Source organism: Schistocerca nitens, chromosome 1 (assembly GCF_023898315.1).
Source record: "Schistocerca nitens isolate TAMUIC-IGC-003100 chromosome 1, iqSchNite1.1, whole genome shotgun sequence".
Classification (NCBI taxonomy): domain Eukaryota; kingdom Metazoa; phylum Arthropoda; class Insecta; order Orthoptera; family Acrididae; genus Schistocerca; species Schistocerca nitens.
In genome coordinates this window covers 584,387,140-584,395,039 of record NC_064614.1, presented here as the reverse complement: position 1 = coordinate 584,395,039, position 7,900 = coordinate 584,387,140, and the positions used below count along the sequence as shown (strand labels likewise).

The following is a 7,900-nucleotide window of genomic DNA, read 5'->3' as shown; positions in this document are numbered from 1 at the left end:
TGATCCCGTAGCCACAACCCGTTGGTTTGCTGAGGATGACAGGCCGAACCCCAATGCGTTGGTGACGGACCTTCGGCCGAATGCATTGGCTGTCGTTCGTTGGCCGTTGGTGGCCTAGTGCGTACGGACCTCTACTCCGCCTCCCCACCAACGCGGCCTCCTGGCTCCACGCGTAACAGAGAAAGTCGAGCACGCAGCGTTTCACCAGAATGTCAAACACCCTGTTGGTATCTGGGGGCGTAGCTCAGATGGTAGAGCGCTCGCTTAGCATGTGAGAGGTACCGGGATCGATACCCGGCGCCTCCAGGCTATATTTTTTCCGTCGCTGAACAATCTGTGACAATGAACAATAAAATAATCGTTCGGTGGGACTAGCTCAGAATTGTCTAGAGAACAGACGTGTCGCTAACGCCGATCCACTAGCAAGTTATATTTTCATACGAAGTAAATTCGTAGGGCATCGAAGCTGATGGAATTGACACCTCTTTGGCAAGTTGCATGTTAATGTCACGACTGAAACGCTCTGAGGTTGAAGGCGAATCTGTGACATGTAAAACGGAACAAGCACAGCACTCCGTTTACAGTTAGGTACACCGTAACACGTGGCCTGTCATCGACTGTACGTTGTTACACACACACTATTAGACACAGAGACAAGGCCATCATAGTTTTATCTGAGACGTGCTGTCCCAGAAATGAAAGTAGGTCCATGTGATAGAAACGATTTTTCGTTCATAAAAGATAATTTTTCTTTGGAAGGAAAAAATTTCCCATTATAAGGGTTCTAGTTCTGAGGTGTAGATTTTATGTAGTACTCTACAATGCAGAAAGCTGTGCACTCGTAAGTCTTCAATTACTTACATTTTTCCGGTGGCGTCCGTCATCCGTGTGAGATAAAGTGTGTCCGAACATACAACTTCCTTTTAGTATCACTATTTCATTCATTACGTTAGAAAATTCACAGAAAATGTGGCAGCCAGTAAAAATTGGTTACAAAATTCAGTAACGTTTGAAACTTACAGTACAATCTGAAATAAAATCTCGATTACCAAGATATGTTCTGCTTAATGCAAAGACAGAGACAATTTAATATAGTCAATCAATACTGTGCGGCCTACTCTTTGGTGCAAGCCTGTCGCTTTGTCGCCACTTAGGCGGCCTGAAAGTCAGTGTTGCAGCTTAAAACGTCACTCCATCCCCTGTCCCCCAAAAATGAAAAAGGCGTACCAATAGTTACCGACATCTGCATCACTTACTTGCGATACTAAACACTAAATCAGTAATCGTTTTCAAGAATGAAACGCATTCTCTCTCTCTCTCTCTCTCTCTCTCTCTCTCTCTCTCTCTCTCTCTCTCTCCTCTCTCTCTCTCCCCCCCCCCAACACACACACACACACACACACACACACACACACACACACACACACAACTTCAAGGCTTTGAAATGATTTCATAAAGCTTCTACTACGGCTATTGCTTGAGCAGGTAACTGCTTCGAGATTTGAATCTTCGTCCAAAGCGGGATGAACACTGTGAAAAATGAATTAGAAAGTTGTATGTTTACTGATTTCTTCAACATCTAAATAACATAAGCAATGCATTTACTAACTTTATATAAGACCACTTTAATATACACGACGTTTCTTTTAATTGAGAGAACTAAGTGGCTCATAAACGATATATCGTACGGAGAAAACGTTCTAGGAATAAAGCTAATATTAGTAAAGGGGACATCTGTCTGTGCTACAACTGCCCACCTCCTAACCACCTCTCCAGCGTGAACGGGTCAACTTAGTATTTTCAAATGTTAGCCGTCTCCCCCACTTTTTGTTGCACATTCGCATTCTACGCCAAGAAATACATGCCGTTTTATCAAACCATTGTTTCCCATTCGTAGTAGACGAGCTGCAATCGACAAATATCAAGTGTGTCTATTATTAAAGTTAAGAACAGACCCAGAATAAGATTTTCAGTCTGCAGCGGAGTGTGCGCTGATGTGAAACTTCCTGGCAAATTAAAACTGTGTGCCGGACCGAGACTCGAACTCGGGGCCTTTGCATTTCGCGGGCGAGTCTCGGTCCGGCACACAGTTTTAATTTGCCAGGAAGTTTAACATAAGCGCACACTCCGCTGCAGAGTGAAAATCTCAAGCTGTGTCTAAGCCATGTCTCAACATATCCTTTTTTCCAGGAGTTCTAGTTGGTTGGTTGGTTTGTGGGATGAAAGGGACCAGACTGCGATGGTCATCGGTCCCGGAGTTCTAGTTCTGCAAGGTTCGTAGAAGAGCTTCTGTGAAGTTTTGAACTTAGGAGACGAGGTACTGGCAGAATTGAGGCTGTGAGGACGGCTCGTGAGTCGTGCTTGGATAGCTCAGATGGTAGAGCACTTGCCCGCGAAAGGCAAAGGTTCTGAGTTCGAGTCTCGGTCCGGCACACAAGAAGAGACCCATTCACTTTACATTTCATTTATGATGTGAATGTAAACCTTTGTCCCTGACGGTTGGTATTTGTTTTCGAAATTTAACTTAGTGTAGTTGCTTTTGACAAGTGGTGACATTAATGTGACCGGACAGTATATATGCTCGTTGAGCTTGACCTGTTGAGAAAAGAGACTGATCCAGATTCCTTTCCTATGCCACGCTAGCGCTCTGCGTTCGTACTGCGTCTGTAAGTTGCGCTCACTGTTGCTGGTCCACTCAGCGCAGCGTGACGCAACTTCGCGCTCTCCCAGCTGGACCGCAGGGAGGGGCCACAGATGAATGTGTTGCGGTCGGCAGGCGGCAGTAGCCTGCAACTGGAAGGCACGAAGTGCCTGACAGATGGCGCTCTGGACCTGGAAACCTGCGTCAAGGAGAATACGCTCACAGGCGCCCGTAAATAGTCTCTGCACTTTCCTGCTCGGCCATTTATCGCAAGCTGGACTCGCTGTTCTCTAAGCTGCTTTCATTTTACATTCTTACTATCACCGTGGCTTAAAGTTGCCTCAGTTTTCATTTCGTTTTTGTTAAATTCATTGTGAGCATTCTTTAGCAGCAGCTAAAAGGAACTGCACGGTGCGAAAAATGAATACATGTAGAAAAGATCACCAAAACAAGACGTGCAGAGCCAGTGAGGGACGTCCAATTTCCTACAGAACTGTAGAAACTTACGAGCATTTGCTTTGAGTTACTAAATAAAGCAAAATCTATCAAGTACATTGTATAGTGGCAGTAAGTAGGTCATTTAGAAGGTAGACCGAATGACCAGAATCTGTTTTACATGTGTGTTGTGATAAGAAGTGAATTACTCCCACGAGCATAGAATATAAAAGCCCTGATCTTTTAAGTTAGTTATTAAGTATGAACCTTCCAAGCCACAGAATGAAACTGGAAACGCGGTCTAACCCGAAATAATTAAAAAAACTGAACAAGAACTGAACCAGGTGTTCCCTTTCTGCTTGTAGCGTCTAGTAGTCCTCAAGAGGATATCCGCTTAAGCATTCACTTATCGATTCTCTGCATGAGAAAGAAAAATTGAACCAACAAATTCAGCACATAATTTACGAATGCCCCATTCATTCAATACCTCAGCAAGATGCTGGATCACTTCGCAGCACATCTAGTAAGCACCGATCGCAGTAACAGCAGTCGGCCACGTACCTTTCTGTATCTGAAACCTAATTTGGTTCTAAGAGAGAGTACTTGTTTCTAATGTTTTTAGTTGGAAACTGAGTGGCCTCTGATATGAACCTTCCTGCCACAAGGTGGAATATCAGGACACACGTCACAAGCCCCTGTCGTATACAACACTTAGCTAAAAAATTCTTTTTCCCCTCATAAATCAGATTCATTTGCTTTATACACATAACACATACCACCAAACACTAACGCTGTTTCCTGTGCTAACGAAAACAAACAAGACGCGTTGGATCCGACACAGTCTTGTGGGAGGAAGATTGATAGTAATGTTTCTTTCTTTTGCTTTAAAGACCTGAACACATTGTGGCTGGGATACACCCAGGTTAGAGAAAATGGTTCATACTTCGTCGTCGTGAAACCACACTCATGAAACCACACATTCACTAACATGGATTCTTTGTTTAACAGTACATTTTACCAAAACGCTTTATCACTACACCCCACTGAAGCACATTAATTCTGTTTTCTTCCATGGACACCTTCACTGCTTTTGAAATGTGACACAGAGTCAGAGCCTGTTGAAATGTTCCTGCACGCATCTCTTGGTCGTGCGGTAGCGTTCTCGCTTCCCACGCTCGGGTTCCCGGGTTCGATTCCCGGCGGGGTCAGGGATTTTCTCTGCCTCGTGATGGCTGGGTGTTGTGTGATGTCCTTAGGTTAGTTAGGTTTAAGTAGTTCTAAGTTCTAGGGGACTGATGACCATAGATGTTTAGTCCCATAGTGCTCAGAGCCATTTGAACCATTTTTGAAATGTTCCTCCATTATCTTCAGAGATCTGTAGGAATGGCACAATCTTGCGCCTAAGGATTTACATGTATCTCCTTAAATTAATCATGCCATCAAATGGAACTAGTGCCTAAGGAGCACCTGCAGTGAAGAAAACCCAAAACATTTTTTCGGGAGGGTATTTTACAGTCTGTTCAAAGATGTTCAGCGCTCACTACCCAATGGGTGTTTCGCCTGACAACCCTCGATCTGTAGCCTTGAACAATAAAATTTGACTCATCACTGAAAATAACGCGTTTCCAGTCATTGGAGGCCGAAGATTTATGTATTTTGGTCGCCGCCCACCGATTTTTCTTCATGAGAGGTGTCAACAGCTGCTTCCGCCCACAATCAAGAAGCGTACACCATACCGTTGAAGAGTCAGTTTAAACGTAGCCAATAAACATCTCTGAAGATCCTTACTGGTCTTGAGAGGATGAGTTCTACAGTTTCTAAGTAGAATTTTGTCAGTTTCTGGTATAGTTTTTCGTTTTCGTCCACATCTGTATTTTTTCTTGCAGACAATGACATATCAGTATATGCTCTAGTAAGTCTTGAAACACTTGATTTTTCCCACACCGACAACAGAAGCAATGTCTCTTATAGACATAAATCTGTGTTCATGAACAGCAAGTGTTTTTGCCCACTTCTTAGGTGAAATGTCCATTTTAGCACAGTTTTCTCGGCGAGAAGACAAGTAACACATGCTGTTGCCATACATACAAGAACTGAACTGAACGGGACCTACAGTTGTTGTTTATAGTCAAGGCAACAAAAGACCGCCAAGAATCAAACAATTGGGAGGATAAAATTGGTTACAGATAACCAACTTCAATTCTTTGTAATACATGAGCTTTCCCCAATTAATTTGCACACTACTGTACATGGTTTCGCGAGAAAAGCGTCACTTTGGACAATTCCTGCCACATTAAAACTGATTGCTGCACCGGGACTCAAACCTCGGATCTTTGCGGCAACTGTTCGGCCGACTGAGCTTCATTTCCGATCGTGCTTCGTCTCCTCCCTTGGAAACATCAGAGATGTTCTTCTGCATACATTGCGGGACTAGGACTCCCGTAAGAAATGATACTGTGGAGAAATGGCTTAGTCACAACCTTGAAGATTATTTCCAGAACAAATGATCATCGTCAGCGGAATGTGCATTTGTTTAAAACGAGTGAATTGACACCACTGAACTTTCTGACCGCGCTTTTCTGAGCTGCATACAGGGTGTTACAAAAAGGTACGGCCAAACTTTCAGGAAACATTCCTCACACACAAAGAAAGAAAATATGTTATGTGGACATGTGTCCGGAAACGCTTACTTTCCATGTTAGAGCTCATTTTATTACTTCTCTTCAAATCAGATTAATCATGGAATGGAAACAGACAGAAACAGCACGTACCAGCGTGACTTCAAACACTTTGTTACAGGAAATGTTCAAAATGTCCTCCGTTAGCGAGGATACATGCATCCACCCTCCGTCGCATGGAATCCCTGATGCGCTGATGCAGCCCTCGAGAATGGCGTATTGTATCACAGCCATCCACAATACGAGCACGAAGAGTCTCTACATTTGGTACCGGGGTTGCGTAGACAAGAGTTTTCAAATGCCCCCATAAATGAAAGTCAAGAGGGTTGAGATCAGGAGAGCGTGGAGGCCATGGAATTGGTCCGCCTCTACCGATCCATCGGTCACCGAATCTGTTGTTGAGAAGCGTACGAACACTTCGACTGAAATGTGCAGGAGCTCCATCGTGCATGAACCACATGTTGTGTCGTACTTGTAAAGGCACATGTTCTAGCAGCACAGGTAGAGTATCCCGTATGAAATCATGATAACGTGCTCCATTGAGCGTAGGTGGAAGAACGTACTGACGAAACTAAAATGAGCTCTAACATGGAAATTAAGCGTTTCCGGACACATGTCCACATGATATCTTTTCTTTATTTGTGCGTGAGGAATGTTTCCTGAAAGTTTGGCCATACCTTTTTGTAACACCCTGTATATTCTTGATCAAAAAAGACGTAAGTTATATCACACAGTATACGCATCGTCAATGTCATTATTAACAAATAGCTCTGAGCACTATGGGACTTAACATCTGAGGTCATCAGTTCCCTAGAACTTAGAAGTACTTAAACCTAACTAACCTAAGGACATCACACACATCCATGCCCGAGGCAGGATTCGAACCTGCGACCGTAGCCGTCGCGCGGTTCCGGAGTGAAGCGCCTAGAACCGCTCGGCCACCGTGGCCGGCTCGTTATTAACAGATTGCAGGTATTGCCCAAAGAAGGATACTGAAGGACTCAGATCGCTGAAATAGATTCTAAATTCATTTTTTGTATTCGCCAATCAAATGGCCACGTGATTACACCGGATCTTCAGAACTCCACTGGGATCTTTCCTATGGGTTAGTCCGCCCTCCCCCTCCTGTTACCATCCCTTCCTTCATCTCTTCCTAACTGCATTATGGCTTTACTTCGCAGATGCTATGGAAAGTTTGTGAAACTTGACGTAAATAAGCGCACGGTCTAATATTGGACAATCACTTGAACCTAATATTTAACTTCCACATCACAACCCAAACAATCAAAAGAAAATGATGTAGTAAATTAAATATACATTATAGTCTATTGAATAGCTAATACTTGCAATACCGTGAAAATTTCTTCCGCCTCCACAATGGAAACCAACTACGCTAACTTTGTTCTTAATTATCACTATTACGGAAAAAGTTACTAAGTTACAGAAATTCGTCACAAAGTTGTCAAAAATTGCACCTGAACGTAACAGAATTTTTCGTAATTGTATAATGTTAGATGTGGTAAAATTATCAGAGTTTGCGGAACTCAGACGATGGCGGAATTCTGAAGTTCGACGAACCTGATAGTTACTAGCAGAATTTCCATCTAATTTTCTAATAGTACTGTGTTACCTTGCTCTCGAAGTAACGCTGCAAGTTTTATCAGGGAATATCTGCCTCGTTGGTACGTATTTTCCGTCCGTGTTGCACCGCCCACGCAGTTCTGCGATGTGAATTACTTAGTTGGCGCGCTGGCTCTTCGCTCGTTTAACTGTCACTTTTTAAATTGTAGCTGCCGCTCAGCATCCCGTCACGTGAAACGTCAGTCATGCTTGCATGCATTCTGCAGCGTGCTGTATTGTGTGGGCGACAGTAACCGCTTCTGTTTATGGGGCCATATCGTACGCTGACATTTTATTCATTGACGCGGCATTGAAATTTCGCCTCCGTATCGTTAATCCTTTGTCGTGCCCACATCTTTCCGCTACAGACAAAGCGCGATGTTTAATCATTTACGTCACTGCTACCGTTCCGTGAGGCCTCGTTTATTCACAATAGTCTCATCGATCGTTCGTAACTGCAACTTTTTCCATTGTATCCTACGCTTCGTTAGAGCGAAGTTTGCGAATACACATCCTGGTTTTATTT

The 7,900-nt window shown here is 43.6% G+C and overlaps 1 non-coding gene across 1 annotated transcript; it reads left to right on the top strand.

Moving 5' to 3' along the window:
* Positions 1–233: 233 nt before the first annotated feature.
* Trnaa-agc (transfer RNA alanine (anticodon AGC)) lies at positions 234–306 on the top strand. The gene has a single exon. It is a non-coding gene; the product is annotated as a tRNA-Ala (tRNA).
* The last annotated feature ends 7,594 nt before the right edge of the window (positions 307–7,900 follow it).